This window comes from Pan troglodytes, chromosome 11 (genome assembly GCF_028858775.2).
Source record: "Pan troglodytes isolate AG18354 chromosome 11, NHGRI_mPanTro3-v2.0_pri, whole genome shotgun sequence".
In the NCBI taxonomy this organism is placed as follows: domain Eukaryota; kingdom Metazoa; phylum Chordata; class Mammalia; order Primates; family Hominidae; genus Pan; species Pan troglodytes.
In genome coordinates, this window is record NC_072409.2 from 110610611 (window position 1) to 110619484 (window position 8874).

Below are 8874 nucleotides of genomic sequence, written 5' to 3' on the forward strand. Positions count from 1 at the left end.
GGCAGGAAAGAAAGGGGGAAACAAGAGGGCTTAATGCCTAGAAGAGAAAAGCAAAGGCTTTTCCAGAAACCTCACTTGTGCTCATGGTATGTTGGCAAGAGCTGTGTCATATGGACACTGCTACCTGCAAGAAACATTGAGAAATTGTATCTAGCACTTATAGCCTCAAGAGTTTAGATAGTCTAGGGAGAAGTTTCTAGAAAAAGAGGTTGGCATAGTTAACTTATAGATGCACTCACGCTCTCTGTTCTTGTATCCGTAATTACTGTCTGAAAGACTTTCATGTTTGTCTATTACCCTTCACCATTAGATTGACTTCAACTGCAGGTAAATCCATGGGATATTGTGGAAAAAAGAAAGACCTTTTTGGAATCCGGTGGACATGGGTAGAATTGCAGCCTCAGCACTTACCAGGTGTATGTGTAGACATATTTTTTTTCTCTTTAAAAAGGTGTTTGTTTCTTTTGACAGAAAATACTTATATTTGTTTTTAAATTAATAAAGTCATTTTTAAAAGTAATTTTAGGTTTACAGAAAAATATAGTAGAAAGTAGAGGCACTTCCCATATGGCTCCTCACCTCACCATGAAAACAGTTTTAACTATAAATAACACCTTGCATTAGTGTGGTACTTGTGCAGCAATTGAACCAATATTGATATATTATTATTATTAATTAAAGCCCATTGTTTACATTAGAGTTCACTCTTTGGATTTTACTGTTTAGAGTACACTCTATGGATTTTTAAAAATTAATTGACTTTTAAAAGTAGTTTTAAGTTCACAGGAAATTTAAGTAGAAAATACAGAATGTTACTGCATACTCCCCCAACCATATCCCCTTACCGCAGTCCACATCATCTGTAAGTTTGTTACATGTGGTACCTTTGTTACAGCTGATGAAGGAACCTTGACATTATTATTAATCAAAGCCCATAATTTACATTACGGTTTACTCTTTGTATTTTACATTCTATGGGTTTTGACAAATGTATAATGATGTGTATCCTCCTTATAGAATTATTCAAAATAGATTTTACTGCCCTAAAAATTCCTTATGCTCCCCCCTGTTCATGCCTCTCTCTCCCCAAATCCCTGGCAATCACTGATCTTTTTCCTGTCTCCATGGTTTTGCCTTTCCAGAACCTCATACAGGTGTAATTATACGTGATACAGCCTTTTCAGATTGGCTTCTTTCACTTAGTAATATGCTTTTAAAGTTCCTCAGTGTATTTTCATGGCTTGTTCACTCTTTCCTTTTAGCACTGAATAGTATTCCTTGTCTAAATGCACCACAGTCTATTTATTCATTCACCTACTTAAAGTCATTTTGGTTGCTTCCAGGTCTGGGAAATTATGAATAAAGCTGCCATACTCACTCATGTGCAGGTTTTTATGCTGAAGTAAATTTCCAGCTCACTTGGGTAGATACCAAGAAATGTGATTGCTAAACCACATGGTAAGAATATGTTTAGTTGAAAAAATCCTGCTAAACTCTCTTCTAAAATAGCTGTATCATTTTGCATTTCTACCAACAATGAATGAGAATTCCTGTTGCTCCATGTCCTCATCAGCATTTGGTGTTGTCAGCATTTTGGATTTTAGCCATTGTAATAGTTCTGTAAAGATATCTCATTGTTGTTTTAACTTACAATTTGCAAATGATATAAGATGTTGAAATTTTTTTTCACTTGCTTATTAGCCATCAGCATATCTTCTTTGGTAAAGTATTTCTTCAATTTTTTGCCCATTTTAAAATTGGGATTTTTCACATCAAAAAGCTAAAAAGATCTCAAGTCAACAATCGAACATCACAACTAAGAAAACTAGAGAACCAAGAGCAAACAAACCCCAAAGGTAGCAGAACACAAGAAATAACCAAGATCAGAGCTTAACTGAGGGGGATTTGTCTCTATAAGAAAAACCCTTCAAAACAACAAATCCAGAAGCTGGTTTCTTGAAAAAATTAATAAAATAGATAGACCACTAGCAAGACAAATAAAGAAGAAAAGGGAGAGAATTCAAATAAACACAATCAGAAATGATAAGGGGGATATCACCACTGACCCCACCGAAATACAAACAACCATCAGAGATTACTACAAACACCTCTGTGGACATAAACTAGAAAGTCTAGAAGAAATGGATAAATTTCTTGACACCATACACCCTTCCAAGACTGAACCAGGAAGAAATTGAATCCATAAATAGACAAACAGTTCTGAAATTGAGGCAGTAATAAATAGCCTACCAACCAAAAAAAGCCCAGGACCAGATGGATTCACAGTTGAAGTGTACCAGAGGTACAAAGAAAAGCTGGTACCATTTCTACTGAAACTATTCCAAAAAATTGAAGAGAAGGGACTCCTCCCTAACTCATTCTATGAGGTCCGAATCATCCTGATACCAAAACCTGGCAGAGATACAATAAAAAAAGCAAACTTCAGGACACTATCCTTGATGAGCATCATTGCAAAAATCCTCAGTAAAATACTGGTAAACGGAATCCAGCAACACATTAAAAAGCTTATCTACCATGATCAAGTAGGCTTCAACCCAAGGATTCAAAGTTGGTTCAACATACACAAATCAATAAACGTAGTTCGTCGCATAAACAGAACTAAAGACAAAAACCAACTGATTACCTCAATACATGCAGAAAATACCTTCAGTAAAATTCAACATCCCTTCATGTTAAAAACTCTCAATAAACTAGGTATCGAAGGAACATACTTCAGAATAATAACAGCCATTTATGACAAAGCCACAGCCAATATCATACTGAATAGGCAAAAGCTGGAAGGATTCCCCTTGAAAACCTTACAAGACAAGGATGCCCTCACTCACCACTCCTATTCAACGTAGTGTTGGAGGTCCTAACCAGGGCAATCAGGCAAGAGAAAGAAATAAAGGATATTCAAATAGGAATAGAGGAAGTCAAACTATCTTTGTTTGTAGATGTTATGATCCTATATCTAGAAAACCTCAGTGTCTCAGCCCAAAAGCTTTTTAAACTGATAAGCAACTTCAGCAAAGTTTCATAATACAAAATCAATGTGCAAACATTGCTAGCATTCCTGTACACCAACAGGCAAGCTTAGAGCCAAATCATGAAAGAAATCTCATGAATGAGTGAAGTCTTATTCATTCAATGAATGGATTGCTACAGAAGGAATAAAATACCTAGGAATATAGCTAAGAAGCAAAGTGAAAGACCTTTTCAAGGAGAACTATAAACCACTGCTCAAAGAAATCACAGATGACATAAACATGGAAAAATATTCCATGCTCATGGATAGGAAGAATTAATATTGTGAAAATGGCCATACTGCCCAAAGCAATTTACAGATTCAATGCAATTCCCATTAAACTACCACTGACATTCTTCACAGAATTAGAAAAAGGTATTTTAAAGTTCATATGGAACCAAAAAAGAGCCCAAATAGCCAAGAAAATCCTAAAAAACAAACAAACAAACAAACAAAAAACAAAGTTGCAGGTATCATGCTACCTGACTTCAAACTGCACTACAGGACTACAGTAACCAAAACAGCATGGTACTGCTACAAAAACAGACACATAGGCCAATGGAAAAGAATAGAGAACCCAGAAGTAAGACCACACACCTACAACCATCTGATCTTTGACAAAACTGACAAATACAAGCAATGGGGAAAGGACTCCCTATTCAATAAATGGTGCTATAAGAACTGGCTAGCCATATGCAGAAAATTGAAACTGCAACCTTTCTTTACACCATGTACAAAAATCAACTCAAGATGGATGAAAGACTTAAATGTAAAATCCAAAACTATAAAAATCCTGGAAGAAAATCTAGGCAATACCATTTAGGACATAGGCACGGGCAAAGATTTAATGATTGCCAAAAGCAAAAGCAACCAATGGGATCTAATTAAACTGAAGAACTTCTGTACACCAAAAGAAGCTTTCATCAGCATGAACAGAAAACCTACAGAATGGAAGAAAATGTTTGCAATCTATCCATCTGACAGAGAACTAATATTCAGCATTTGTGAGGAATTTAAACAAATTTACAAGAAACAAACAAACAACCCCAGTAAAAAGTGGGCAAAGGAAATGGACAGAGACTTCTCAAAAGAAGATGTACGTGCGGCCAACAAACATGAAAAAAAAAGAAACACTCAACATTGCTAATCATTAGAGAAAATGCAAATCAAAACCACAATGAGATACCATCTCACACCAGCCAGAATGGCTATTATTAAAAAGTCAAAAAACAACAGATGCTGGTGAGGTTGCAGAGAAAAAGGAACACTTTTACACTGTGGTGGGAGTGTAAATTAGTTCAACCATTGTGGAAGACAGTGTGGCAGTTCTTCAAAGACCTAGAGGCAGAAATACCATTTGACCCAGCAATCCATTACTGGATGAATACCCAAAGGAATATAAATCATTCTAGTATAAAGATACATGCGCGCATACGTTCATTGCAGCACTATTCACAATAACAAAGAGATGGAGTCAACTTAAATGACCATCAATGATAGACTAGATAAAGAAAATGTGGTACATATACACCATAGAATACTATACAGCCATAAAAACGAATGAGATTATGTCCTTTGCAGGGACAGGGATGGAGTTGGAAGCCATTATCCTCAGCAAACTAATAAAGGAACAGAAAACCAAATACCACATGTTCTCACTTATAAGCAGGAGCTAAATGATGAGAACACATGGACACATGGGGGTTGCGGGGAGCAACACACACTGGGGCCTGTCAGAAAATGGGGGACGGGAGGAGGGAGAGCATCGGAAAGAATAGCTAATGGATGCTGGACTTAATACCTAGGTGATGGGATGATCTGTGTAGCAAATCACCATGGCACATGTTTACGTATGTAACAAATCTGCACATTCTGCACATGTAACCCTGAACTTAAAATAAAAGTTGGAAAAAAACTGGGATTTTTTTCCTATTGTTAAGTTTTAAGAGTTCTCTGTGTATTTTGAGTAATTGTCCTTTATCAGATATATTTTGCAAATATTTTGCCCCAGTCTATGGCTTGTCATTTTATTCTCTTGAAGCATATCTTTTGAAGAGTAGAAAGTTATAATTTTAATGTAGTCCAATTTATCAATTTTTGTATTCTCAGACTGTGCTTAGTATTGTATCTAAAGAGTCATTGGCAAGCCCAATGTCACTTAAGAGTTTTTTCCTATGTCATCTTCTAAGAGTTTTATAATTTTGCATTTTTTTATTATGATGAAATACCCATACCAAAAATGTGCCATTTTAATTATATTTTAGTGTAAGTTTGGTGGCATTAAGTATGTTCACATTGTTGTACACCATCACCACTATCTATCTCCAGAACTTTTTCATCATCTTAAACTGAAACTCTGTATTCATTAAACATGACATCCCCATTCTGTCACTTCAAGCCCCTGGTAACCACTATTCTACTTTCTGTGTTTGTGAAATTGACTACTCTAGCTACTTCATGTAGATAGAATCATAGAATATTTGTCTTTTTGTGTTTGGCTTATTTCACTTACCATTTTTCAGATTCAGCCATGTTCCAGCATGTATCAGAAGATCATTCCTTTTCGTGGAGGAATAATGTTTCATTATATATATAAATACATGTATTATATAGATATATATATACACACACACACACACACACTACATTTTGTTTATTCATTTGTCCATTGATGGACATTTAGTTTATCTTTTTAGTTTTTGTGAATAATGCTGCTGTGAACATTAGTATATAACTATCTGTGCAACTGCCTATTTTTAATTATTTGGAGTACATACCTAGGAATGGAATTGCTGGATCATGTGGTCTTTCTACTTTTAACTTTTTGAGGAACCACCCTACTGTCTTCTCTACCCTACTGTCTTCCACAGAAGCTACACCACTTTACATTTCCACGAATAGTGCATGAATGTTTCAATTTTTCTACATCTCTGACATTTGTTATTTTCCTTTTTGCATTAGAGCCATCCTAATGGACGTGATGTAGTATATCACTGGGCTTTTTTCTTTTTCTTTTATTGTATTATTTTCAATTGACAGATCATAATTATATACATTCGTGGGGTATAATGTGATGTTTTGATATATGTATACAATGTGGAATTATTAAATCAAGCTAGTTAACACATTCATCACCTTGCTGACCTATCATTTTTTATGAGACACTTGAAATGTACTCTCTTAGCTATTTTGAAATATATTATACATTATTATTGACTATAGACCCCCTGCTGTGCAACAGCTCTCGAAATCTATTCCTCTTGCCATCTGAACCTTTGCACCCTTTGATCAATAACTCCCTATTAGAGAGGAGATGTCATCAAGATGGCTGGCTAGAGGTGCCCAGCATTCACCTTCTTCACAAAGAAGGGCAAAAATAACAAGTATATAACCATACATCAAATAGAGGTTCTAGGGGAGAATAACGGAATTCAGCAAGACTCTTTAAGGCATGGAAACTTGGGATGGCAGCATAGGGAGGTAGGCAAAGCATCTGGTTGGGATCTACCCAGAGCCAAGAAGGACTCTTTATTGCAGGGAAAAGATAAGTGGAAGATCCCGGGAAGTTCATATTCCTACCACAGACACCTGTAATCCTAACTGCAGGAGAGCCCTATAATCCTCACAGGCCTTGAGTTCAGGGTAGAGAGCTGCCTGGAATCCACGTGACTGCATTACTCCAGGGAGGAAATCACACTGATGCTCCCAGAATTTCCAGGACTCAGACTGCTGCAGCATGTGCCATTTTGAGAATGAAACCACTGTCAGAGCACATTCTGCCCAGGGGCCAATGACCCCATACATCTGTACATCCCTAGTGCTTTGCCATTATCCCATCACATCCACGCAAAAGGCTGCAGTACCATGACTCCAGCTGGGCCCAGCAGTGCAGCCATGAACCCATGCACCCGAGCCCACACATCATCACCCGGCATCCCAGGAAACAAGTTATCCAGCACAAGGGGCAGGCTAACCCCAATACAGAAGGAGCTGATGCACATGCTCCCCAGAGCCTGACAGCTGACCCTCTCGAGCAGGAGAGCCACCGTGCACTTATTTGGACCCACTGGGAGTCCAAGGATCAGACCACTTGGGGTCTGCACCAACTGGTGACACCCCACCCCACAGCAGCGGAGCCTCTTCACACTTTCCCAGGCCTTTAGTTTTTCCTCTTGTCTGATTGCCCTAGCTGGGACTTCCAGTACTGTGTTAAATAACAGTGGTGAAAGTGGGCATCCTTGTCATGTTCCAGATCTTAGAGGAAAGGCCTTCAGTTTTTCCACAGTCAATATTATATTAGCTGTGGGTGTGTTGTACATGTTTTTTTTTTCTTCTTCTTTTGGTTTCTTTCAAAATTTTCTGTCTTTGATTTTCTACAGTTTGAATATGTTGTATCTAGCTGTAGATTAGTATTTATCCTCTTTGACATTCTCTGCACTTCCTGGATTTGTGGTTTGGTGTCTGACATTTATTTGGGCAAATTATTAGTCATTATTTCTTAAATGTTTCTCAGTTCTTTTCTCCTTTCCTTCTCTTTGTGGCATTCCTACAATTCATATGTTATACCTTTTGTGCTCGTTCTACAGTTCTTGTATATTGTATTCCATTCTTTAAAGTTTCTTTTTTATTTTTGCCTTATCATTTGAGAGGTTTCTATGACATATCCTTAAGGCCCTGGTACTTTCCTTGACTGCATTCAATCTATGATAAGTGTATCAAAATCATTTTTAAATTTCTGTTAGTGTTTTAAATTTCTGTCACTTAAAAAATCTTTCTTAGAGCATCTATCAGTTTACTTACATTACGCTTCTGTGCATGCATGTAGTCGACTCCATTAGAGACGTTAGTACAGTAATCATAGTTACTTTAAATTCCCAGTCTGATATTTCCAAAATTTCTGCCATATCTGGGTCTGGTCTGATGCTTTTTGTATTTTCAAATTGTATTTTTGCCTTTTAGTATACTTTGTAATGTTTGTTAAAAGCCAAACATGATGGGTAAAGGACCTGATGTAAATAGGTCTTTGGTATATTTAACTTATGTTGTAGCTGTAAGTCTCAGAGGCTAAAATTCTCTGATGTCTTTGCTTTTGTCTCCCCTGTTATCTTTGAATATTCCCAAAGACTTCTTAAATAAGGTCTGAGGCTTACAGTTCTTTTGCTTGTAAGCCACTGTTATTATTTAGGGCGCAATTGATGTGATTGCAAGGTAGGTGTGTGGGGGGAGGAGATATGGGTTTTATAGTCCTAGAATTAGATCTCTTATTTTTAGTGAGCCCATTCTGCTTTCTACGTCTATGAGATCCACTCTTCAAGATGCCACTTATGAGTGAGATCATGCAATATTTGTTTTTCTGTGTCTGACTTATTTCTCTTAATATACAGTCATCGAGGTTTACCTATATTGTCACAATGACAGGAATTTCTCCTTTTTTATGGCTGATAGTATTCCATTGTGCATATAGAGTGCATTATCTTTAGTTGATGGACACTTAAGTTGATCTCATATATTGGTTATTATGAATACTGCTAGAGAAAACACGGGAATGCAGATACTTCTTTGATAGTCTGATTGAATTTCTTTTGGATATATGCCCAGTGGTGGACTTGCTAGATTGTATAGTGTTATATTTTAAAATTTTTGAGGAACCTCTATACTGTTTTCCATAATGGCTGTACTAATTTACATTCCCACGAACAGTGTGTAATGAAGGATGAAAGGAAACGTTTTTTCTTCTTCTTCACCTTAGCAGGAAATTTTCTAGTATCCAACCATTTAGTACAATATGAACTATGGGTTTTCTGTAGATATTCTTTATCAAGTGAGGATGTTCTTCTCTATTCCTA